Source organism: Salvelinus fontinalis, chromosome 26 (genome assembly GCF_029448725.1).
Source record: "Salvelinus fontinalis isolate EN_2023a chromosome 26, ASM2944872v1, whole genome shotgun sequence".
NCBI lineage: Eukaryota > Metazoa > Chordata > Actinopteri > Salmoniformes > Salmonidae > Salvelinus > Salvelinus fontinalis.
In genome coordinates this window covers 14,491,225-14,516,312 of record NC_074690.1, presented here as the reverse complement: position 1 = coordinate 14,516,312, position 25,088 = coordinate 14,491,225, and the positions used below count along the sequence as shown (strand labels likewise).

General features: G+C 41.6%; 1 protein-coding gene and 22 non-coding genes across 23 annotated transcripts in view; all 23 read right to left on the bottom strand.

Moving 5' to 3' along the window:
* LOC129824578 (probable G-protein coupled receptor 158) overlaps nt 1–25,088 on the bottom strand; it is a 134,451-nt gene that overhangs the window by 96,586 nt on the left and 12,777 nt on the right. The window lies entirely within an intron of this gene.
* trnas-uga (transfer RNA serine (anticodon UGA)) lies at nt 1,070–1,151 on the bottom strand. Its single transcript has one exon. It is a non-coding gene; the product is annotated as a tRNA-Ser (tRNA).
* On the bottom strand, nt 1,367–1,448 carry trnas-cga (transfer RNA serine (anticodon CGA)). Its single transcript has one exon. It is a non-coding gene; the product is annotated as a tRNA-Ser (tRNA).
* Nucleotides 2,550–2,631, bottom strand: trnas-uga (transfer RNA serine (anticodon UGA)). Its single transcript has one exon. It is a non-coding gene; the product is annotated as a tRNA-Ser (tRNA).
* On the bottom strand, nt 2,847–2,927 carry trnas-cga (transfer RNA serine (anticodon CGA)). Its single transcript has one exon. It is a non-coding gene; the product is annotated as a tRNA-Ser (tRNA).
* trnas-uga (transfer RNA serine (anticodon UGA)) lies at nt 4,025–4,106 on the bottom strand. The gene has a single exon. It is a non-coding gene; the product is annotated as a tRNA-Ser (tRNA).
* Nucleotides 4,322–4,403, bottom strand: trnas-cga (transfer RNA serine (anticodon CGA)). The gene has a single exon. It is a non-coding gene; the product is annotated as a tRNA-Ser (tRNA).
* Nucleotides 5,500–5,581, bottom strand: trnas-uga (transfer RNA serine (anticodon UGA)). Its single transcript has one exon. It is a non-coding gene; the product is annotated as a tRNA-Ser (tRNA).
* On the bottom strand, nt 5,797–5,878 carry trnas-cga (transfer RNA serine (anticodon CGA)). Its single transcript has one exon. It is a non-coding gene; the product is annotated as a tRNA-Ser (tRNA).
* On the bottom strand, nt 6,980–7,061 carry trnas-uga (transfer RNA serine (anticodon UGA)). The gene has a single exon. It is a non-coding gene; the product is annotated as a tRNA-Ser (tRNA).
* trnas-cga (transfer RNA serine (anticodon CGA)) lies at nt 7,277–7,357 on the bottom strand. Its single transcript has one exon. It is a non-coding gene; the product is annotated as a tRNA-Ser (tRNA).
* Nucleotides 8,455–8,536, bottom strand: trnas-uga (transfer RNA serine (anticodon UGA)). The gene has a single exon. It is a non-coding gene; the product is annotated as a tRNA-Ser (tRNA).
* On the bottom strand, nt 8,752–8,833 carry trnas-cga (transfer RNA serine (anticodon CGA)). Its single transcript has one exon. It is a non-coding gene; the product is annotated as a tRNA-Ser (tRNA).
* On the bottom strand, nt 9,926–10,007 carry trnas-uga (transfer RNA serine (anticodon UGA)). Its single transcript has one exon. It is a non-coding gene; the product is annotated as a tRNA-Ser (tRNA).
* Nucleotides 10,223–10,303, bottom strand: trnas-cga (transfer RNA serine (anticodon CGA)). Its single transcript has one exon. It is a non-coding gene; the product is annotated as a tRNA-Ser (tRNA).
* On the bottom strand, nt 11,397–11,478 carry trnas-uga (transfer RNA serine (anticodon UGA)). Its single transcript has one exon. It is a non-coding gene; the product is annotated as a tRNA-Ser (tRNA).
* On the bottom strand, nt 13,518–13,598 carry trnas-cga (transfer RNA serine (anticodon CGA)). Its single transcript has one exon. It is a non-coding gene; the product is annotated as a tRNA-Ser (tRNA).
* trnas-uga (transfer RNA serine (anticodon UGA)) lies at nt 14,692–14,773 on the bottom strand. Its single transcript has one exon. It is a non-coding gene; the product is annotated as a tRNA-Ser (tRNA).
* Nucleotides 14,989–15,069, bottom strand: trnas-cga (transfer RNA serine (anticodon CGA)). Its single transcript has one exon. It is a non-coding gene; the product is annotated as a tRNA-Ser (tRNA).
* trnas-uga (transfer RNA serine (anticodon UGA)) lies at nt 16,163–16,244 on the bottom strand. The gene has a single exon. It is a non-coding gene; the product is annotated as a tRNA-Ser (tRNA).
* trnas-cga (transfer RNA serine (anticodon CGA)) lies at nt 16,460–16,540 on the bottom strand. Its single transcript has one exon. It is a non-coding gene; the product is annotated as a tRNA-Ser (tRNA).
* On the bottom strand, nt 17,635–17,716 carry trnas-uga (transfer RNA serine (anticodon UGA)). The gene has a single exon. It is a non-coding gene; the product is annotated as a tRNA-Ser (tRNA).
* trnas-cga (transfer RNA serine (anticodon CGA)) lies at nt 17,932–18,012 on the bottom strand. The gene has a single exon. It is a non-coding gene; the product is annotated as a tRNA-Ser (tRNA).

Below are 25,088 nucleotides of genomic sequence, written 5' to 3'. Positions count from 1 at the left end.
AGTCCTCTATCTCGTTCTGTCTATTTTACCTCTAAAGTCACCTGAATATCGTTGTTGAAGAGCTTACCTGAAAATTTTGTCATGGAAGATAAATTCTGAGCACTTTAATCAAAGGACATGTCCAGGCATTATCCATATCAAGTCCCCAATGATATGTTACAAATAAGGACTGGATCGTCAAGAGTTGAAACCTGCGCTGGGAGAACCCATTGGATTTCGAGTCCAACGCTTCAACCACTCGGCAATCAAAGCTTTCCTTAGGTAGATCACACAAGGACAAAAGTATCCAAATTCAACTGCCTAATTGAAATATTTTCAAGCAAAGTAAAATAAGCTATTATCTGAGCACTTCAATGGTTGGACGAGACCATAAAATAAGGAAATTTAAATTCAGAAGAGATACATCCAATTATTAAAGGTCTACTTTATCATCACCCTGTAAGCAGAGTTGAAAACTGTACAGGGAGAACACATTTGATGTCAATTCCAATGCTGAAACCACTTGGCCATCGCAGCAGTAGGAATCTACGGAAAGTGATGAGGAGAAAGCAGAAGTGGGCTATACGCTTCGAGCAAGGTAAGAACATGGGTGGGGAGACCCCATTGAAATTCAGGTCCGACGTCGAAAGAACTCGGCCATTGCAGCTGTTGGAATGCAAGCAAAGGGATTGGGATTTGGAAACAGACATCATTGGTGTAAAATGGTCAACTTGATGGCACGACATATTGATCTTTTTCGCAAGCTGTGAAGTTTGGAAGTTTAATGTGCAAGTCAAAAAACTATGTCCAGAGAAAGTACAGGTGGACTATTCACTGAGAATAAGATTTTGAAAAAGAGCAGGGAGACCCAATTGGGTTTCAAATCTGAGGACTTAACCACCTGGCTCTCAGTATTTCCAACGTAATTCTAACAGAAACAACAGTATCTGTACTGAAGAGCCTATTTTAACTGTTTGTCAAGGCAAATATATTCTCAGCACCTGAATCACTGAACAATTCCATGTATTAAGGACATTATCCATATCAAGTCACTAAGTATATGTTAAAAATAAAGACAGGTTTGCCATAGCGCTGCAAGCAGGGTTCGAACCTGCGCGGGGAGACCCCATTGGATTTCAAATCCAACGCCTTAACCACTCGGCCATCGCAGCTTGCTATGTAAAATTCCAGGCCTTAACCAGTCGGCCATCTCATCCTGTCCACTTTACTTCTGTAAAGACTAGACTATCTACTGAAGAGCCTATTTGAACTGTTTGTCAAGGAACACATATTCTGAGCACTTGAATCAAAGGACAAGTCCACGGTTTAAGGACATTATCCATATCACGTCCCTGACATGTGGCAAATAAAGACAGCTTTGTCAAAGCGCTGTGAGCAGGGTTCAAACTTGCGCGGGGAAACCCCATTGGTTTTCGAATCCAACGCCTTAACCTCTCGGCCATCACAGCTTCTTCTGTTACCTACAACGCCTTAACCAGTCCGCTATCTCGTTCTGTCCATTTTACCTCTAAAGTGACCTGAATATCGTTGTTGAAGAGCTTACCTGAAATGTTTGTCATGGAAGGTAAATTCTGAGCACTTGAATCAAAGGACATGTCCAGGCATTATCCATATCAAGTCCCCAATGATATGTTACAAATAAGGACTGGATCGTCAAGAGTTGAAACCTGCGCTGGGAGAACCCATTGGATTTCGAGTCCAACGCTTCAACCACTCGGCAATCAAAGCTTTCTTAGGTAGATCACACAAGGACAAAAGTATCCAAATTCAACTGCCTAATTGAAATATTTTCAAGCGAAGTAAAATAAGCTATTATCTGAGCACTTCAATGGTTGGACGAGACCATAAAATAAGGAAATTTAAATTCAGAAGAGATACATCCAATTCAATTATTAAAGGTCTACTTTATCATCACCCTGTAAGCAGAGTTGAAAACTGTACAGGGAGAACACATTTGATGTCAATTCCAATGCTGAAACCACTTGGCCATCGCAGCAGTAGGAATCTAAGGAAAGTGATGAGGAGAAAGCAGAAGTGGGCTATACGCTTCGAGCAAGGTAAGAACATGGGTGGGGAGACCCCATTGAAATTCAGGTCCAACGTCGAAAGAACTCGGCCATTGCAGCTGTTGGAATGCAAGCAAAGGGATTGGGATTTGGAAAGCGACATCATTGGTGTAAAATGGTCAACTTGATGGCACGACATATTGATCTTTTTCGCAAGCTGTGAAGTTTGGAAGTTTAATGTGCAAGTCAAAAAACTATGTCCAGAGAAAGTACAGGTGGACTATTCACTGAGAATAAGATTTTGAAAAAGAGCAGGGAGACCCAATTGGGTTTCAAGTCTGAGGACTTAACCACCTGGCTCTCAGTATTTCCAAAGTAATTCTAACAGAAACAACAGTATCTGTACTGAAGAGCCTATTTTAACTGTTTGTCAAGGCAAATATATTCTGAGCCCCTGAATCACTGAACAATTCCATCTATTAAGGACATTATCCCTATCAAGTCACTAAGTATTTGTTAAAAATAAAGACAGGTTTGCCATAGCGCTGCAAGCAGGGTTCGAACCTGCGCGGGGAGACCCCATTGGATTTCAAGTCCAACGCCTTAACAACTCGGCCATCGCAGCTAGCTATGTAAAATTCCAGGCCTTAACCAGTCGGCCATCTCATCCTGTCCACTTTACTTCTGTAAAGACTAGACTATCTACTGAAGAGCCTATTTGAAATGTTTGTCAAGGAACACATATTCTGAGCACTTGAATCAAAGGACAAGTCCACGGTTTAAGGACATTATCCATATTACGTCCCTGACATGTGGCAAAAAAAGACAACTTTGTCAAAACGCTGTGAGCAGGGTTCGAACCTGCGCGGGAAACCCCATTGGATTTCGAATCCAACGCCTTAACCTCTCGGCCATCACAGCGTCTTCTGTTACCTACAACGCCTTAACCAGTCCTCTATCTCGTTCTGTCTATTTTACCTCTAAAGTCACCTGAATATCGTTGTTGAAGAGCTTACCTGAAAATTTTGTCATGGAAGATAAATTCTGAGCACTTTAATCAAAGGACATGTCCAGGCATTATCCATATCAAGTCCCCAATGATATGTTACAAATAAGGACTGGATCGTCAAGAGTTGAAACCTGCGCTGGGAGAACCCATTGGATTTCGAGTCCAACGCTTCAACCACTCGGCAATCAAAGCTTTCCTTAGGTAGATCACACAAGGACAAAAGTATCCAAATTCAACTGCCTAATTGAAATATTTTCAAGCGAAGTAAAATAAGCTATTATCTGAGCACTTCAATGGTTGGACGAGACCATAAAATAAGGACATTTAAATTCAGAAGAGATACATCCAATTATTAAAGGTCTACTTTATCATCACCCTGTAAGCAGAGTTGAAAACTGTACAGGGAGAACACATTTGATGTCAATTCCAATGCTGAAACCACTTGGCCATCGCAGCAGTAGGAATCTACGGAAAGTGATGAGGAGAAAGCAGAAGTGGGCTATACGCTTCGAGCAAGGTAAGAACATGGGTGGGGAGACCCCATTGAAATTCAGGTCCAACGTCGAAAGAACTCGGCCATTGCAGCTGTTGGAATGCAAGCAAAGGGATTGGGATTTGGAAAGCGACATCATTGGTGTAAAATGGTCAACTTGATGGCACGACATATTGATCTTTTTCGCAAGCTGTGAAGTTTGGAAGTTTAATGTGCAAGTCAAAAAACTATGTCCAGAGAAAGTACAGGTGGACTATTCACTGAGAATAAGATTTTGAAAAAGAGCAGGGAGACCCAATTGGGTTTCAAGTCTGAGGACTTAACCACCTGGCTCTCAGTATTTCCAACGTAATTCTAACAGAAACAACAGTATCTGTACTGAAGAGCCTATTTTAACTGTTTGTCAAGGCAAATATATTCTGAGCCCCTGAATCACTGAACAATTCCATGTATTAAGGACATTATCCATATCAAGTCACTAAGTATTTGTTAAAAATAAAGACAGGTTTGCCATAGCGCTGCAAGCAGGGTTCGAACCTGCGCGGGGAGACCCCATTGGATTTCAAGTCCAACGCCTTAACCACTCGGCCATCGCAGCTAGCTATGTAAAATTCCAGGCCTTAACCAGTCGGCCATCTCATCCTGTCCACTTTACTTCTGTAAAGACTAGTCTATCTACTGAAGAGCCTATTTGAAATGTTTGTCAAGGAACACATATTCTGAGCACTTGAATCAAAGGACAAGTCCACGGTTTAAGGACATTATCCATATCACGTCCCTGACATGTGGCAAATAAAGACAGCTTTGTCAAAGCGCTGTGAGCAGGGTTCGAACATGCGCGGGGAAACCCCACTGGATTTCGAATCCAACGCCTTAACCTCTCGGCCATCACAGCTTCTTCTGTTACCTACAGAGCCTTAACCAGTCCGCTATCTCGTTCTGTCCATTTTACCTCTAAAGTGACCTGAATATCGTTGTTGAAGAGCTTACCTGAAATGTTTGTCATGGAAGGTAAATTCTGAGCACTTGAATCAAAGGACATGTCCAGGCATTATCCATATCAAGTCCCCAATGATATGTTACAAATAAAGACTGGATCGTCAAGAGTTCAAACCTGCGCTGGGAGAACCCATTGGATTTCGAGTCCAACGCTTCAACCACTCGGCAATCAAAGCTTTCTTAGGTAGATCACACAAGGACAAAAGTATCCAAATTCAACTGCCTAATTGAAATATTTTCAAGCAAAGTAAAATAAGCTATTTTCTGAGCACTTCAATCGTTGGACGAGCCCATAAAATAAGGACATTTAAATTCAGAAGAGATAGATCCAATTATTAAAGGTCTACTTTATCATCACCCTGTAAGCAGAGTTGAAAACTGTACAGGGAGAACACATTTGATGTCAATTCCAATGCTGAAACCACTTGGCCATCGCAGCAGTAGGAATCTACGGAAAGTGATGAGGAGAAAGCAGAAGTGGGCTATACGCTTCGAGCAAGGTAAGAACATGGGTGGGGAGACCCCATTGAAATTCAGGTCCAACGTCGAAAGAACTCGGCCATTGCAGCTGTTGGAATGCAAGCAAAGGGATTGGGATTTGGAAAGCGACATCATTGGTGTAAAATGGTCAACTTGATGGCACGACATATTGATCTTTTTCGCAAGCTGTGAAGTTTGGAAGTTTAATGTGCAAGTCAAAAAACTATGTCCAGAGAAAGTACAGGTGGACTATTCACTGAGAATAAGATTTTGAAAAAGAGCAGGGAGACCCAATTGGGTTTCAAATCTGAGGACTTAACCACCTGGCTCTCAGTATTTCCAACGTAATTCTAACAGAAACAACAGTATCTGTACTGAAGAGCCTATTTTAACTGTTTGTCAAGGCAAATATATTCTCAGCACCTGAATCACTGAACAATTCCATGTATTAAGGACATTATCCATATCAAGTCACTAAGTATATGTTAAAAATAAAGACAGGTTTGCCATAGCGCTGCAAGCAGGGTTCGAACCTGCGCGGGGAGACCCCATTGGATTTCAAGTCCAACGCCTTAACCACTCGGCCATCGCAGCTTGCTATGTAAAATTACAGGCCTTAACCAGTCGGCCATCTCATCCTGTCCACTTTACTTCTGTAAAGACTAGACTATCTACTGAAGAGCCTATTTGAACTGTTTGTCAAGGAACACATATTCTGAGCACTTGAATCAAAGGACAAGTCCACGGTTTAAGGACATTATCCATATCACGTCCCTGACATGTGGCAAATAAAGACAGCTTTGTCAAAGCGCTGTGAGCAGGGTTCAAACTTGCGCGGGGAAACCCCATTGGTTTTCGAATCCAACGCCTTAACCTCTCGGCCATCACAGCTTCTTCTGTTACCTACAACGCCTTAACCAGTCCGCTATCTCGTTCTGTCCATTTTACCTCTAAAGTGACCTGAATATCGTTGTTGAAGAGCTTACCTGAAATGTTTGTCATGGAAGGTAAATTCTGAGCACTTGAATCAAAGGACATGTCCAGGCATTATCCATATCAAGTCCCCAATGATATGTTACAAATAAGGACTGGATCGTCAAGAGTTGAAACCTGCGCTGGGAGAACCCATTGGATTTCGAGTCCAACGCTTCAACCACTCGGCAATCAAAGCTTTCTTAGGTAGATCACACAAGGACAAAAGTATCCAAATTCAACTGCCTAATTGAAATATTTTCAAGCGAAGTAAAATAAGCTATTATCTGAGCACTTCAATGGTTGGACGAGACCATAAAATAAGGAAATTTAAATTCAGAAGAGATACATCCAATTCAATTATTAAAGGTCTACTTTATCATCACCCTGTAAGCAGAGTTGAAAACTGTACAGGGAGAACACATTTGATGTCAATTCCAATGCTGAAACCACTTGGCCATCGCAGCAGTAGGAATCTAAGGAAAGTGATGAGGAGAAAGCAGAAGTGGGCTATACGCTTCGAGCAAGGTAAGAACATGGGTGGGGAGACCCCATTGAAATTCAGGTCCAACGTCGAAAGAACTCGGCCATTGCAGCTGTTGGAATGCAAGCAAAGGGATTGGGATTTGGAAAGCGACATCATTGGTGTAAAATGGTCAACTTGATGGCACGACATATTGATCTTTTTCGCAAGCTGTGAAGTTTGGAAGTTTAATGTGCAAGTCAAAAAACTATGTCCAGAGAAAGTACAGGTGGACTATTCACTGAGAATAAGATTTTGAAAAAGAGCAGGGAGACCCAATTGGGTTTCAAGTCTGAGGACTTAACCACCTGGCTCTCAGTATTTCCAAAGTAATTCTAACAGAAACAACAGTATCTGTACTGAAGAGCCTATTTTAACTGTTTGTCAAGGCAAATATATTCTGAGCCCCTGAATCACTGAACAATTCCATCTATTAAGGACATTATCCATATCAAGTCACTAAGTATTTGTTAAAAATAAAGACAGGTTTGCCATAGCGCTGCAAGCAGGGTTCGAACCTGCGCGGGGAGACCCCATTGGATTTCAAGTCCAACGCCTTAACAACTCGGCCATCGCAGCTAGCTATGTAAAATTCCAGGCCTTAACCAGTCGGCCATCTCATCCTGTCCACTTTACTTCTGTAAAGACTAGACTATCTACTGAAGAGCCTATTTGAAATGTTTGTCAAGGAACACATATTCTGAGCACTTGAATCAAAGGACAAGTCCACGGTTTAAGGACATTATCCATATTACGTCCCTGACATGTGGCAAAAAAAGACAACTTTGTCAAAACGCTGTGAGCAGGGTTCGAACCTGCGCGGGAAACCCCATTGGATTTCGAATCCAACGCCTTAACCTCTCGGCCATCACAGCGTCTTCTGTTACCTACAACGCCTTAACCAGTCCTCTATCTCGTTCTGTCTATTTTACCTCTAAAGTCACCTGAATATCGTTGTTGAAGAGCTTACCTGAAAATTTTGTCATGGAAGATAAATTCTGAGCACTTTAATCAAAGGACATGTCCAGGCATTATCCATATCAAGTCCCCAATGATATGTTACAAATAAGGACTGGATCGTCAAGAGTTGAAACCTGCGCTGGGAGAACCCATTGGATTTCGAGTCCAACGCTTCAACCACTCGGCAATCAAAGCTTTCCTTAGGTAGATCACACAAGGACAAAAGTATCCAAATTCAACTGCCTAATTGAAATATTTTCAAGCGAAGTAAAATAAGCTATTATCTGAGCACTTCAATGGTTGGACGAGACCATAAAATAAGGACATTTAAATTCAGAAGAGATACATCCAATTATTAAAGGTCTACTTTATCATCACCCTGTAAGCAGAGTTGAAAACTGTACAGGGAGAACACATTTGATGTCAATTCCAATGCTGAAACCACTTGGCCATCGCAGCAGTAGGAATCTACGGAAAGTGATGAGGAGAAAGCAGAAGTGGGCTATACGCTTCGAGCAAGGTAAGAACATGGGTGGGGAGACCCCATTGAAATTCAGGTCCAACGTCGAAAGAACTCGGCCATTGCAGCTGTTGGAATGCAAGCAAAGGGATTGGGATTTGGAAAGCGACATCATTGGTGTAAAATGGTCAACTTGATGGCACGACATATTGATCTTTTTCGCAAGCTGTGAAGTTTGGAAGTTTAATGTGCAAGTCAAAAAACTATGTCCAGAGAAAGTACAGGTGGACTATTCACTGAGAATAAGATTTTGAAAAAGAGCAGGGAGACCCAATTGGGTTTCAAGTCTGAGGACTTAACCACCTGGCTCTCAGTATTTCCAACGTAATTCTAACAGAAACAACAGTATCTGTACTGAAGAGCCTATTTTAACTGTTTGTCAAGGCAAATATATTCTGAGCCCCTGAATCACTGAACAATTCCATGTATTAAGGACATTATCCATATCAAGTCACTAAGTATTTGTTAAAAATAAAGACAGGTTTGCCATAGCGCTGCAAGCAGGGTTCGAACCTGCGCGGGGAGACCCCATTGGATTTCAAGTCCAACGCCTTAACCACTCGGCCATCGCAGCTAGCTATGTAAAATTCCAGGCCTTAACCAGTCGGCCATCTCATCCTGTCCACTTTACTTCTGTAAAGACTAGTCTATCTACTGAAGAGCCTATTTGAAATGTTTGTCAAGGAACACATATTCTGAGCACTTGAATCAAAGGACAAGTCCACGGTTTAAGGACATTATCCATATCACGTCCCTGACATGTGGCAAATAAAGACAGCTTTGTCAAAGCGCTGTGAGCAGGGTTCGAACATGCGCGGGGAAACCCCACTGGATTTCGAATCCAACGCCTTAACCTCTCGGCCATCACAGCTTCTTCTGTTACCTACAGAGCCTTAACCAGTCCGCTATCTCGTTCTGTCCATTTTACCTCTAAAGTGACCTGAATATCGTTGTTGAAGAGCTTACCTGAAATGTTTGTCATGGAAGGTAAATTCTGAGCACTTGAATCAAAGGACATGTCCAGGCATTATCCATATCAAGTCCCCAATGATATGTTACAAATAAAGACTGGATCGTCAAGAGTTCAAACCTGCGCTGGGAGAACCCATTGGATTTCGAGTCCAACGCTTCAACCACTCGGCAATCAAAGCTTTCTTAGGTAGATCACACAAGGACAAAAGTATCCAAATTCAACTGCCTAATTGAAATATTTTCAAGCAAAGTAAAATAAGCTATTTTCTGAGCACTTCAATCGTTGGACGAGCCCATAAAATAAGGACATTTAAATTCAGAAGAGATAGATCCAATTATTAAAGGTCTACTTTATCATCACCCTGTAAGCAGAGTTGAAAACTGTACAGGGAGAACACATTTGATGTCAATTCCAATGCTGAAACCACTTGGCCATCGCAGCAGTAGGAATCTACGGAAAGTGATGAGGAGAAAGCAGAAGTGGGCTATACGCTTCGAGCAAGGTAAGAACATGGGTGGGGAGACCCCATTGAAATTCAGGTCCAACGTCGAAAGAACTCGGCCATTGCAGCTGTTGGAATGCAAGCAAAGGGATTGGGATTTGGAAAGCGACATCATTGGTGTAAAATGGTCAACTTGATGGCACGACATATTGATCTTTTTCGCAAGCTGTGAAGTTTGGAAGTTTAATGTGCAAGTCAAAAAACTATGTCCAGAGAAAGTACAGGTGGACTATTCACTGAGAATAAGATTTTGAAAAAGAGCAGGGAGACCCAATTGGGTTTCAAATCTGAGGACTTAACCACCTGGCTCTCAGTATTTCCAACGTAATTCTAACAGAAACAACAGTATCTGTACTGAAGAGCCTATTTTAACTGTTTGTCAAGGCAAATATATTCTCAGCACCTGAATCACTGAACAATTCCATGTATTAAGGACATTATCCATTATCACTAAGTATATGTTAAAAATAAAGACAGGTTTGCCATAGCGCTGCAAGCAGGGTTCGAACCTGCGCAGGGAGACCCCATTGGATTTCAAGTCCAACGCCTTAACCACTCGGCCATCGCAGCTTGCTATTTAAAATTCCAGGCCTTAACCAGTCGGCCTTCTCATCCTGTCCACTTTACTTCTGTAAAGACTAGACTATCTACTGAAGAGCCTATTTGAACTGTTTGTCAAGGAACACATATTCTGAGCACTTGAATCAAAGGACAAGTCCACGGTTTAAGGACATTATCCATATTACGTCCGTGACATGTGGCAAAAAAAGACAGCTTTGTCAAAGCGCTGTGAGCAGAGTTCGAACCTGCGCGGGAAACCCCATTGGATTTCGAATCCAACGCCTTAACCTCTCGGCCATCAAAGCGTCTTCTGTTACCTACAACGCCTTAACCAGTCCTCTATCTCGTTCTGTCTATTTTACCTCTAAAGTCACCTGAATATCGTTGTTGAAGAGCTTACCTGAAAATTTTGTCATGGAAGATAAATTCTGAGCACTTTAATCAAAGGACATGTCCAGGCATTATCCATATCAAGTCCCCAATGATATGTTACAAATAAGGACTGGATCGTCAAGAGTTGAAACCTGCGCTGGGAGAACCCATTGGATTTCGAGTCCAACGCTTCAACCACTCGGCAATCAAAGCTTTCCTTAGGTAGATCACACAAGGACAAAAGTATCCAAATTCAACTGCCTAATTGAAATATTTTCAAGCAAAGTAAAATAAGCTATTATCTGAGCACTTCAATGGTTGGACGAGACCATAAAATAAGGAAATTTAAATTCAGAAGAGATACATCCAATTATTAAAGGTCTACTTTATCATCACCCTGTAAGCAGAGTTGAAAACTGTACAGGGAGAACACATTTGATGTCAATTCCAATGCTGAAACCACTTGGCCATCGCAGCAGTAGGAATCTACGGAAAGTGATGAGGAGAAAGCAGAAGTGGGCTATACGCTTCGAGCAAGGTAAGAACATGGGTGGGGAGACCCCATTGAAATTCAGGTCCAACGTCGAAAGAACTCGGCCATTGCAGCTGTTGGAATGCAAGCAAAGGGATTGGGATTTGGAAAGCGACATCATTGGTGTAAAATGGTCAACTTGATGGCACGACATATTGATCTTTTTCGCAAGCTGTGAAGTTTGGAAGTTTAATGTGCAAGTCAAAAAACTATGTCCAGAGAAAGTACAGGTGGACTATTCACTGAGAATAAGATTTTGAAAAAGAGCAGGGAGACCCAATTGGGTTTCAAATCTGAGGACTTAACCACCTGGCTCTCAGTATTTCCAACGTAATTCTAACAGAAACAACAGTATCTGTACTGAAGAGCCTATTTTAACTGTTTGTCAAGGCAAATATATTCTGAGCACCTGAATCACTGAACAATTCCATGTATTAAGGACATTATCCATTATCACTAAGTATATGTTAAAAATAAAGACGGGTTTGCCATACGGCTGCAAGCAGGGTTCGAACCTGCGCGGGGAGACCCCATTGGATTTCAAGTCCAACGCCTTAACCACGCGGCCATCGCAGCTTGCTATGTAAAATTTCAGGCCTTAACCTGTCTAGGATCAGCGTGGCGCTAGCGGCACCCCCCCCCCCCCCCCCACTGAAAAACCAGTGCCGCGAAATTCAAAAAAAATATTTTTTTTAAATATTTAACTTTCACACATTAAAGTCCAATACAGCTAATGAAAGACACAGATCTTATGAATCCAGTCAACATTTCCGATTTTTAAAATGTTTTACAGGGAAGACACAATATGTAAAGATGTACATCTATTACCTAAAAACACATTAGCATAATCCACCATCTTTTATTTGTCCACCAACACCAGTAGCCATCACCAATTCGGCTAAACTAAGATATTTATAGCCCCTAACCAACAAAAAAACTCATTAGATGACAGTCTGATAACATATTTATGGTATGGGATAGGTTTTGTTAGAAAAAAGTGCATATTTCAGGTATATGGCATAGTTTACAATTGCACCCACCATCACAAATGGACTAGAATAATTACAATGAGCAACGTGTTTACCTAACTACTAATCATCAAACATTTCGTAAAAATACACAGCATACACGAATCGAAAGACACAGATCCTGTGAATACAGACAATATTTCAGATTTTCTAAGTGTCTTACAGCGAAAACACAATAAATCGTTATATTAGCTTAGCACATAGCAATTAGCAGCCCAGCATTGATTCTAGCCAAAGTGAGCGATAAAAGTCAACATCGCCAAAAGATATTAATTTTTTTCACTTACCTTCTCAGAATTCTTCCGATGACACTCCTGTAACATCACATTACAACATGCATATACAGTTTGATCGAAAATGTTTATATTTAGCCACCAAAATCATGGTTAGACAATGTGAAATGTAGACAAGCTGGTAAAGAAAACGTCCTTGCGCCACTTAGACAGTGATCTACTCTTATACATAAATACTCATAAACGTGACTAAAAAATATAGGGTGGACAGGGATTGATAGACAATTTAATTCTTAATACAATTGCGTTATTACATTTTTTAATTTATCCTTACTTTTCAATACAGTTTGCGCCAAGCGAAGCTACGTCAAAAAACATGGCGTCCTAAGCCACTAAAATGTTTCGACAGAAACACGATTTATCATAATAAAAATGTCCTACCTTGAGCTGTTCTTCCATCAGTATCTTGGGCAAAGGATCCTTTCTTGGGAGAAATCGTCTTTTGGTGGAAAGCTGTCCTCTTGCCATGTGGAAATGTCAACTACGTTCGGGATGAACTGAAAAGCGTGCCCAACTTTTCACATCGTTGCAAAAATAAATGTCCCAAAATCGCACTAAACGGATATAAATTGCTATAAAACGCTTTAAATTAACTACTTTGTGATGTTTGTAACTCCTATAACGAGTGAAAAGATGACCGGAGAAATATAACAGGCTAAACTAACGCTTGGAACAGGAGAGGGTCGGTGTCTTCCACGCGCGTTACGCAGCAAGAAAAGACTTGCTAGCTAAAGGTTTTTTTCATTTGTAGGGCCTGTGAACGAGCAATCGAGCCCGTTGGAATCGTCATCACGTAAAGGCATCCAGGGGAAGACGTAAGAAGTGTCCGTATAGTCATAGCAACGACAGAGCCCTTTTAAATGACTTCAGAAAAGTGGCCAACGTTTCTCAAATCTGACTCCATGTCAGGGAAATTGCTGTAGAATGGGCTCTGTTCCACTTAGAGACAAAATTTCAACTCCTATAGAAACTATAGACTGTTTTCTATCCAATAATAATAATAATATGCATATTGTACGATCAAGGATTTTGTGGGAAGCCGTTTAAAAAATTAGCCACATTAGCATAAATAGTCTAAACAGCGCCCCCATCCCCAACAGGTTAACCAGTCGGCCTTCCCATCCTGTCCACTTTACTTCTGTAAAGACTAGACTATCTACTGAAGAGCCTATTTGAACTGTTTGTCAAGGAACACATATTCTGAGCACTTGAATCAAAGGACAAGTCCACGGTTTAAGGACATTATCCATATTACGTCCCTGACATGTGGCAAAAAAAGACAACTTTGTCAAAGCGCTGTGAGCAGGGTTCGAACCTGCGCGGGAAACCCCATTGGATTTCGAATCCAACGCCTTAACCTCTCGGCCATCACAGCGTCTTCTGTTAGCTACAACGCCTTAACCAGTCCTCTATCTCGTTCTGTCTATTTTACCTCTAAAGTCACCTGAATATCGTTGTTGAAGAGCTTACCTGAAAATTTTGTCATGGAAGATAAATTCTGAGCACTTTAATCAAAGGACATGTCCAGGCATTATCCATATCAAGTCCCCAATGATATGTTACAAATAAGGACTGGCTCGTCAAGAGTTGAAACCTGCGCTGGGAGAACCCATTGGATTTCGAGTCCAACGCTTCAACCACTCGGCAATCAAAGCTTTCCTTAGGTAGATCACACAAGGACAAAAGTATCCAAATTCAACTGCCTAATTGAAATATTTTCAAGCAAAGTAAAATAAGCTATTATCTGAGCACTTCAATGGTTGGACGAGACCATAAAATAAGGAAATTTAAATTCAGAAGAGATACATCCAATTATTAAAGGTCTACTTTATCATCACCCTGTAAGCAGAGTTGAAAACTGTACAGGGAGAACACATTTGATGTCAATTCCAATGCTGAAACCACTTGGCCATCGCAGCAGTAGGAATCTACGGAAAGTGATGAGGAGAAAGCAGAAGTGGGCTATACGCTTCGAGCAAGGTAAGAACATGGGTGGGGAGACCCCATTGAAATTCAGGTCCAACGTCGAAAGAACTCGGCCATTGCAGCTGTTGGAATGCAAGCAAAGGGATTGGGATTTGGAAACAGACATCATTGGTGTAAAATGGTCAACTTGATGGCACGACATATTGATCTTTTTCGCAAGCTGTGAAGTTTGGAAGTTTAATGTGCAAGTCAAAAAACTATGTCCAGAGAAAGTACAGGTGGACTATTCACTGAGAATAAGATTTTGAAAAAGAGCAGGGAGACCCAATTGGGTTTCAAATCTGAGGACTTAACCACCTGGCTCTCAGTATTTCCAACGTAATTCTAACAGAAACAACAGTATCTGTACTGAAGAGCCTATTTTAACTGTTTGTCAAGGCAAATATATTCTGAGCACCTGAATCACTGAACAATTCCATGTATTAAGGACATTATCCATTATCACTAAGTATATGTTAAAAATAAAGACGGGTTTGCCATACGGCTGCAAGCAGGGTTCGAACCTGCGCGGGGAGACCCCATTGGATTTCAAGTCCAACGCCTTAACCACGCGGCCATCGCAGCTTGCTATGTAAAATTCCAGGCCTTAACCAGTCGGCCTTCTCATCCTGTCCACTTTACTTCTGTAAAGACTAGACTATCTACTGAAGAGCCTATTTGAACTGTTTGTCAAGGAACACATATTCTGAGCACTTGAATCAAAGGACAAGTCCACGGTTTAAGGACATTATCCATATTACGTCCCTGACATGTGGCAAAAAAAGACAACTTTGTCAAAGCGCTGTGAGCAGGGTTTGAACCTGCGCGGGAAACCCCATTGGATTTCGAATCCAACGCCTTAACCTCTCGGCCATCACAGCGTCTTCTGTTACCTACAACGCCTTAACCAGTCCTCTATCTCGTTCTGTCTATTTTACCTCTAAAGTCACCTGAATATCGTTGTTGAAGAGCTTACCTGAAAATTTTGTCATGGAAGATAAATTCTGAGCACTTTAATCAAAGGACATGTCCAGGCATTATCCATATCAAGTCCCCAATGATATGTTACAAATAAGGACTGGATCGTCAAGAGTTGAAACCTGCGCTGGGAGAACCCATTGGATTTCGAGTCCAACGCTTCAACCACTCGGCAATCAAAGCTTTCCTTAGGTAGATCACACAAGGACAAAAGTATCCAAATTCAACTGCCTAATTGAAATATTTTCAAGCAAAGTAAAATAAGCTATTATCTGAGCACTTCAATGGTTGGACGAGACCATAAAATAAGGAAATTTAAATTCAGAAGAGATACATCCAATTATTAAAGGTCTACTTTATCATCACCCTGTAAGCAGAGTTGAAAACTGTACAGGGAGAACACATTTGATGTCAATTCCAATGCTGAAACCACTTGGCCATCGCAGCAGTAGGAATCTACGGAAAGTGATGAGGAGAAAGCAGAAGTGGGCTATACGCTTCGAGCAAGGTAAGAACATGGGTGGGGAGACCCCATTGAAATTCAGGTCCAACGTCGAAAGAACTCGGCCATTGCAGCTGTTGGAATGCAAGCAAAGGGATTGGGATTTGGAAAGCGACATCATTGGTGTAAAATGGTCAACTTGATGGCACGACATATTGATCTTTTTCGCAAGCTGTGAAGTTTGGAAGTTTAATGTGCAAGTCAAAAAACTATGTCCAGAGAAAGTACAGGTGGACTATTCACTGAGAATAAGATTTTGAAAAAGAGCAGGGAGACCCAATTGGGTTTCAAGTCTGAGGACTTAACCACCTGGCTCTCAGTATATCCAACGTAATTCTAACAGAAACAACAGTATCTGTACTGAAGAGCCTATTTTAACTGTTTGTCAAGGCAAATATATTCTGAGCCCCTGTATCACTGAACAATTCCATGTATTAAGGACATTATCCATTATCACTAAGTATATGTTAAAAATAAAGACGGGTTTGCCATACGGCTGCAAGCAGGGTTCGAACCTGCGCGGGGAGACCCCATTGGATTTCAAGTCCAACGCCTTAACCACGCGGCCATCGCAGCTTGCTATGTAAAATTTCAGGCCTTAACCAGTCGGCCTTCTCATCCTGTCCACTTTACTTCTGTAAAGACTAGACTATCTACTGAAGAGCCTATTTGAACTGTTTGTCAAGGAACACATATTCTGAGCACTTGAATCAAAGGACAAGTCCACGGTTTAAGGACATTATCCATATTACGTCCCTGACATGTGGCAAAAAAAGACAGCTTTGTCAAAGCGCTGTGAGCAGGGTTCGAACCTGCGCGGGAAACCCCATTGGATTTCGAATCCAACGCCTTAACCTCTCGGCCATCACAGCGTCTTCTGTTACCTACAACGCCTTAACCAGTCCTCTATCTCGTTCTGTCTATTTTACCTCTAAAGTCACCTGAATATCGTTGTTGAAGAGCTTACCTGAAAATTTTGTCATGGAAGATAAATTCTGAGCACTTTAATCAAAGGACATGTCCAGGCATTATCCATATCAAGTCCCCAATGATATGTTACAAATAAGGACTGGATCGTCAAGAGTTGAAACCTGCGCTGGGAGAACCCATTGGATTTCGAGTCCAACGCTTCAACCACTCGGCAATCAAAGCTTTCCTTAGGTAGATCACACAAGGACAAAAGTATCCAAATTCAACTGCCTAATTGAAATATTTTTAAAGCAAAGTAAAATAAGCTATTATCTGAGCACTTCAATCGTTGGACGAGACCATAAAATAAGGACATTTAAATTCAGAAGAGATAGATCCAATTATTAAAGGTCTACTTTATCATCACCCTGTAAGCAGAGTTGAAAACTGTACAGGGAGAACACATTTGATGTCAATTCCAATGCTGAAACCACTTGGCCATCGCAGCAGTAGGAATCTACGGAAAGTGATGAGGAGAAAGCAGAAGTGGGCTATACGCTTCGAGCAAGGTAAGAACATGGGTGGGGAGACCCCATTGAAATTCAGGTCCAACGTCGAAAGAACTCGGCCATTGCAGCTGTTGGAATGCAAGCAAAGGGATTGGGATTTGGAAAGCGACATCATTGGTGTAAAATGGTCAACTTGATGGCACGACATATTGATCTTTTTCGCAAGCTGTGAAGTTTGGAAGTTTAATGTGCAAGTCAAAAAACTATGTCCAGAGAAAGTACAGGTGGACTATTCACTGAGAATAAGATTTTGAAAAAGAGCAGGGAGACCCAATTGGGTTTCAAATCTGAGGACTTAACCACCTGGCTCTCAGTATTTCCAACGTAATTCTAACAGAAACAACAGTATCTGTACTGAAGAGCCTATTTTAACTGTTTGTCAAGGCAAATATATTCTCAGCACCTGAATCACTGAACAATTCCATGTATTAAGGACATTATCCATTATCACTAAGTATATGTTAAAAATAAAGACAGGTTTGCCATAGCGCTGCAAGCAGGGTTCGAAACTGCGCAGGGAGACCCCATTGGATTTCAAGTCCAACGCCTTAACCACTCGGCCATCGCAGCTTGCTATGTAAAATTCCAGGCCTTAACCAGTCGGCCTTCTCATCCTGTCCACTTTACTTCTGTAAAGACTAGACTATCTACTGAAGAGCCTATTTGAACTGTTTGTCAAGGAACACATATTCTGAGCACTTGAATCAAAGGACAAGTCAACGGTTTAAGGACATTATCCATATTACGTCCCTGACATGTGGCAAAAAAAGACAGCTTTGTCAAAGCGCTGTGAGCAGGGTTCGAACCTGCGCGGGAAACCCCATTGGATTTCGAATCCAACGCCTTAACCTCTCGTCCATCACAGCGTCTTCTGTTACCTACAACGCCTTAACCAGTCCTCTATCTCGTTCTGTCTATTTTACCTCTAAAGTCACCTGAATATCGTTGTTGAAGAGCTTACCTGAAAATTTTGTCATGGAAGATAAATTCTGAGCACTTTAATCAAAGGACATGTCCAGGCATTATCCATATCAAGTCCCCAATGATATGTTACAAATAAGGACTGGATCGTCAAGAGTTGAAACCTGCGCTGGGAGAACCCATTGGATTTCGAGTCCAACGCTTCAACCACTCGGCAATCAAAGCTTTCCTTAGGTAGATCACACAAGGACAAAAGTATCCAAATTCAACTGCCTAATTGAAATATTTTTAAAGCAAAGTAAAATAAGCTATTATCTGAGCACTTCAATCGTTGGACGAGACCATAAAATAAGGACATTTAAATTCAGAAGAGATAGATCCAATTATTAAAGGTCTACTTTATCATCACCCTGTAAGCAGAGTTGAAAACTGTACAGGGAGAACACATTTGATGTCAATTCCAATGCTGAAACCACTTGGCCATCGCAGCAGTAGGAATCTACGGAAAGTGATGAGGAGAAAGCAGAAGTGGGCTATACGCTTCGAGCAAGGTAAGAACATGGGTGGGGAGACCCCATTGAAATTCAGGTCCAACGTCGAAAGAACTCGGCCATTGCAGCTGTTGGAATGCAAGCAAAGGGATTGGGATTTGGAAAGCGACATCATTGGTGTAAAATGGTCAACTTGATGGCACGACATATTGATCTTTTTCGCAAGCTGTGAAGTTTGGAAGTTTAATGTGCAAGTCAAAAAACTATGTCCAGAGAAAGTACAGGTGGACTATTCACTGAGAATAAGATTTTGAAAAAGAGCAGGGAGACCCAATTGGGTTTCAAATCTGAGGACTTAACCACCTGGCTCTCAGTATTTCCAACGTAATTCTAACAGAAACAACAGTATCTGTACTGAAGAGCCTATTTTAACTGTTTGTCAAGGCAAATATATTCTGAGCCCCTGAATCACTGAACAATTCCATACCTTAAGGGAAGTGTGAGACGGGAGCCATATGATCGGTGAAGATTCTCCCATTGCGAATGTACGGTCCCTTACTAGACGTCCGACTTCGTCGCAGAAAATCGCGGACGGCGTCGGGCCGAGGGCGGGGGGGAGCTCTTTCAGGAAGTCATCGAAGAAATCGTCTCGGACGTTCGGTCACCGTTTTATAAAAATAACAAATTTTTGACTTGGACTCCGCATTCTCGAAAATTCCCACAAGGGGGCAAATAAATCATATTGCAGGCGCACGAACACGGGGCAAACGAGCGCGGCCTTTTCTCCTAAACGGAAAATATTTCGAAGCCGAAACTCGGCGAGCGTAGGTTTGGAGTAAAGGGAAGTTGGCCCCGAACAAGATGGCGTCGAGGCCTCTGCGCTTTTTGAGTTATGGCCATTTTTCTGGGATTAAAGGTCAAAAACGCAAAGTAGGGTGCAATTTGACCGCTTCACGTCAAAGTACATAAGCATACGGTGTCAGGAAAAAAAGAACCAGCCGTTTATCTATCGTAATTTAAGAGAAATCGTACATTGTCCATTTGGTGATGTTCACGAAGAGGAATTTTTTTTTCAAAAAATTCACAGATCCAGTTGCAGTTTGTTCACACGAACATTTTTAAAGTGGGTCTCGAAGCTCTGCGAGAATTCTGTGATTTTATGTGATTTTATGAAGTAACACACACTCATTTAACCCTCTGTTAATAAGTCAGTTCTTAACATAAAGACTTAAAACTCAATATTAAATAAGAGCCTACCCCAAGGAGGGTATGTGTTCACGTTCAGCTTCCTATGTCAACTGGAAGTACCTTAAAATGGTACATAGGGTCAGGTTTGAAGGGTAATAAAGGTCAGATCTTTTCAAAACTTCACTTGTGTGATTAGACAACCCTCATGAAGTGTAATCAGTCATTTTTCCCAACAGATGTCAAAGAAAAGCTCTCTCACACAAACACACACACACACAAAAAGGAAGGATGGAGTGAAAAAGTACGGTGCTTAAAGACACACAAAGCCTGCAATGGCATGACTATTATCTCCAGGCCGTGCCGAGTTCAACGAGATGCCCCGCTTGACCGTAGCTCACTCGGTCTGAGCGCAGCGACAGTGACAAGCAGACAGAGCAAAATGACCCTTTGACCTCAATGTCAATTTGATTTGCTTTTGGGAGACAGAGAGAGAACCGTTAAGGTTAGAAGCACAATTTGACCTCAGGAATGTTCTTAAGGTCCTCCCGATCTGTGCAAGCCTAACCTTGACCTTGTGGCATTAACCCTTCACAGTTAAAAGAAGGTGTTTACATCAAACACTTTACAATGACATGTTTCCCCAATGGAATACATTGACTGCGCCTCTAAATTCAACCTGAAGCCTATGTGGGTTATGAATGTCTTATGAACCTGTCTTTGATGTCAGTCCATCAGGCCACCACGAGGTCTACCTGTGTCGATTCTAAGCTTCCTGGAGCAACCGGAAGTGATTAAATTCACCCTAAAAGTGTTTTGATTTACATAGCCTGCAATTGTGAAAATCACTGCATTCAAACATGTGTAGATCAGTCAATTTTTAACATACAGACTTAAAACTCAGGATTCTGTAACAGCATACTCCATTCAAGATATGTGTTTATTTATAGCTTCCTGTGACAACCGGAAGTGCCTTAAGATGGTGTCATAGATGCAGTATTGAAGGGTTAAAACGTCAGAACTTTTCAAAACTTCATATATGTGATTAGACAACCCTCATGAAGTGTAAATCAGTCATTTTTCCCAAAAGATTTCAAAGAAAAGCTCTCAAACACACACACACAGCAGGGATGGAGTGAAAAAGTACGGTGCTTAAAGACACACAAAGCCCAAAATGGCATGACTATTATCTCTAGGCCGTGCCGAGTTCAACGAGATGCCCCGCTTGACCGTAGCTCGCTCGGTCTGAGCGCAGCGACCGTTACAAGAGAACGGACACGAATGACCTTTTGACCTCAATGTCAATTTCATTTGCTTTTGGGACACAGAGAGAGAACCGTTAAGGTTAGAAACACAATTTCACCTCAGGAGTGTTCTTAAGGTCCTCCCGATCTGTGCAAGCCTAACCCTGACCTTGTGGCATTAACCCTTCACAGTTAAAAGAAGGTGTTTACATCAATGAAATGTCTCCCCATTGGAATACATTGACTGCACCTCTAAATTCAACCTAAAGCCTATGTGGGTTATGATTGTCTTATGGACCTGTCTTTGATGTCAGTCCATCAGGCCACCATGAGGTCTACCTGTGTCGATTCTAAGCTTCCTGGAGCAACCGGAAGTGGTTAAATCACCCTAAAAGTGTTTGCCATACCCAACATGCAGTATGAGAGAAATAGTGCATTCAACCCTATGTAAATCAGTCAATTTTTAACATACAGACTTAAAACTCAGGATTCTGTAACAACATACTCCAGTGATGATATGTGGGTTTTTTCAGCTTCCTGTGCCAACCGGAAGTGCCATAATTGGTGTCAAATGGGCTGTTTCAAAGGGTTAAAAATGTCAAATCTTTCCAAAACTTCATATATGTGAATAGACAACCTTCCTGAACTGTAAATCAGTCATTCATCCCATCAGATCTCAAAAAAAAAAAAAATCACACCCACACAGAAATGATGGAGGGACACTCTGAGGGGCTAAGAGGCAGACAGTGCCTGCAGTAGTTACTTTTGTTCCAACTTTTAAAGAACCGTCAGACCTAGAGTTCTAAAAATTTACAAACCTGTTCTAGACCTCAGGTCGATTGTGCACAGTGAATTATATGACTCTAGAAGGTTCTCGGATCGATAAAAAGCCTCGTGTATTTGCCATGTTTTCAATTCATTTGACCTCAACGAAACGGACGACCTTTAGAAAAGTCCCAGAGTCTCAAGACTAGGTGCGTTGAAACCGGCTCGGCCCATAGAGACAGACCCCAACGAGCCTGTTTGATTGCTCATTCAAGGACCCCGTAGCAAGGCAATGAAAACAGTGGATTTTCAGCACCAATTAGCGTTTTGCTCGGACACCGAATGACCTATCGAGCCGAAACTTGGGATTCGAGGTCGCCTCACATAGGGCTAAACATAATGTGAACATTGGACCCGCAGCTAGAACATAACTATGTATTATTTGTTTTATTATGGTTTAAAGAGAAAGCGCTGTGAATTTTGGGCCTGCTCTGAAATATGTTATAGTTGGCATCGAAAGGAGTTGGAAAAAGTGAGTTTGGAGTCAGATGGTATCAGTTTGGTGTCTGAAAATATCTATTTGACTGATGGACACTGACTTGCTCGTTGACTTTTGTACAATTGCAATATGTTTCAACGGGGAGGTACCATGAGGAAAAAGCGACATGATGAAATTTCACAAAACGAGCGATGGAGAGGAACCACTATCACTGCCCGGCCATCCTGAGGTCATCAGAACGTTGACTTTTGCATTTCTAAAGTATTTAAGAGAATGCACGTTACATTTGCAATATGATGTGATGTTTTTCATATTGCAAATGCCTGTTACATTTGCAATATGATGTGATGTTGAATCATATTGCAAATGTAACGTGCATTCTTTAAATACCTTGGACATACAAAAGTCAACGTCCTGATGACCTCAGGATGGCCGGGCAGTGACAGTGGTTCCTCTCCATCGCTCGTTAGGGGAAATTTCATCATGTCGATTTTGGTGATGGTACCCCCGCGTTGAAACATATTGAAATTGTACAAAAGTCGCCTAGCAAGTCAACTAGCATGTCGTTGTCATCCCATAGCAACACATTGACTGCACCTCTAAATTCAACCTGAAGCCTAAGTGGGTTATGAATGTCTTATGAACCTGTCTTTGATGTCAGTCCATCAGGCCACTATGAGGTCTACCTGTGTTGATTCTAAGCTTCCTGGAGCAACCGGAAGTGGTTAAATCAGCCTAAAAGATATCCTGATATACATGACTTGCAATTTTGAAAAATCACTGCATTCAACCCTATGTAGATCAGTCAATTCTTAACGTATAGACTTAAAACTCAGGATTCTGTAACAGCATACCCCAGTCAAGACATGTGTTTAACTATAGCTTCCTGTGCCAACCGGAAGTGCCTTAAAATGGAGTCATGGTTCTGTTTCGAAGGGTTAAAAAGGTCAGAACTTTTCAAAAATTCATTTGTGTGATTAGACAACCCTCATGAACAGTAAATCAGTCATTTCTCTAAGCATATGTCAAAGGAAAGCTCTCTCTCACACACAAACACACACACAAGCAATGATGGAGTGAAAAAGTACGGTGCTTAACGACACACAAAGCCTGCAATGGCATTACTATTATCTCCAGGCCGTGCCGAGTTCAACGAGACGCCCCGCTTGACCGTAGCTCGCTCGGTCTGAGCGCAGCGACCGTTACAAGAGAACGGACACAAATGACCTTTTGACCTCAATGTCAATTTCATTTGCTTTTGGGAGACAGAGAGAGAACCGTTAATGTTAGATGCACAATTTCACCTCAGGAACAATCCTAAGGTCCTCCCGATCTGTGCAAGCCTAACCTTGACCTTGTGGCATTAACCCTTCACAGTTAAAAGAAGGTGTTTACATGAAATAGTTTACAATGAAATGTCTCCCCATTGGAATACATTGACTGCACCTCTAAATTCAACCTAAAGCCTATGTGGGTTATGATTGTCTTATGAACCTGTCTTTGATGTCAGTCCATCAGACCACCATGAGGTCTACCTGTGTCGATTCTAAGCTTCCTGGAGCAACCGGAAGTGGTTAAAACACCCTAAAAGTGTTTGCAATAGCCAACCTGCAGTTTGAGAGAAATAGTGCATTCAGCCCTATGTAAATCAGTCAATTCTTAACGTATAGACTTAAAATTCAGGATTCTCAAACAGCATACTCCAGTGAGTATATGTGTTTATTTTCACCTTCCTGTGCCAACCGGAAGTGCCATAATTGGTGTCAAATGGGCTGTTTTGAAGGGTTAAAAAGGTCAAATCTTTCCAAAACTTCATATATGTGAATAGACAACCCTCCTGAACTGTAAATCAGTCATTTATCCCATCAGATTTCAAAAAAAAAAAAAAATACACAATCAACAGAAATGATGGAGGGACACACTGAGGGGCTAAGAGGCAGACAGTGCATGTAGTAGTTACTTTTGTTTGAACTTTTAAAGAACCGTCAGACCTAGAGTTCTGAAAATTTACAAACCTGTTCTAGACCTCAGGTCGATTGTGCACGGTGATTTATGTGGCTCTAGAAGGTTCTCGGACCGATAAACAGCCTCGTGTATTTGCTATGTTTTCAATTCATTTCAGCTCAACGAAATGGACGACATTTAGAAAAGTCTCAGAGTCTCAAGACTAGGTGCGTTGAAACCGGCTCGGCCCATAAAGACAGACCCCAACGAGCCTGTTTGATTGCTCATTCAAGGACCCCGTAGCAAGGCAATGAAAACAGTGGATTTTCAGCACCAATTAGGGTTTTGCTCGGGCACCGATTGACCTATCGAGCCGAAACTTGGGATTCGAGGTCGCCTCACATAGGGCTAAACATAATGTGAAAATTGGACCCGCAGCTAGAACATAACTACGTATTATTTGGTTTATTATGGTTTAAATGGAAGGCGCTGTGAATTTTGGGCCTGCTCTGAAATATGTTATAGTTGGCTTCTAAAGGAGTTGGAAAAAGTGAGTTTGGTGTCAGATGGTATCAGTTTGGTGTCTGAAAACATCCAATTGACTGATGGACACCGACTTGCTAGTTGACTTTTGTACAATTGCAATATGTTTCAACGCGGGGGTACCATCAGCAAAATCGACATGATGAAATTTCCACGCAACGAGCGATGGAGAGGAACCACTAACACTGGCCGGCCATCCTGAGGTCATCAGGATGTTCAATTTTGTATTTCTAAAGTATTTAAAGAATGCGCGTTACATTTGCAATATGAATCAACACATCATATTGCAAATGTAACACTCTGTTATGTTTGCAATATGATTCAATACATCATATTGCAAATATAACACT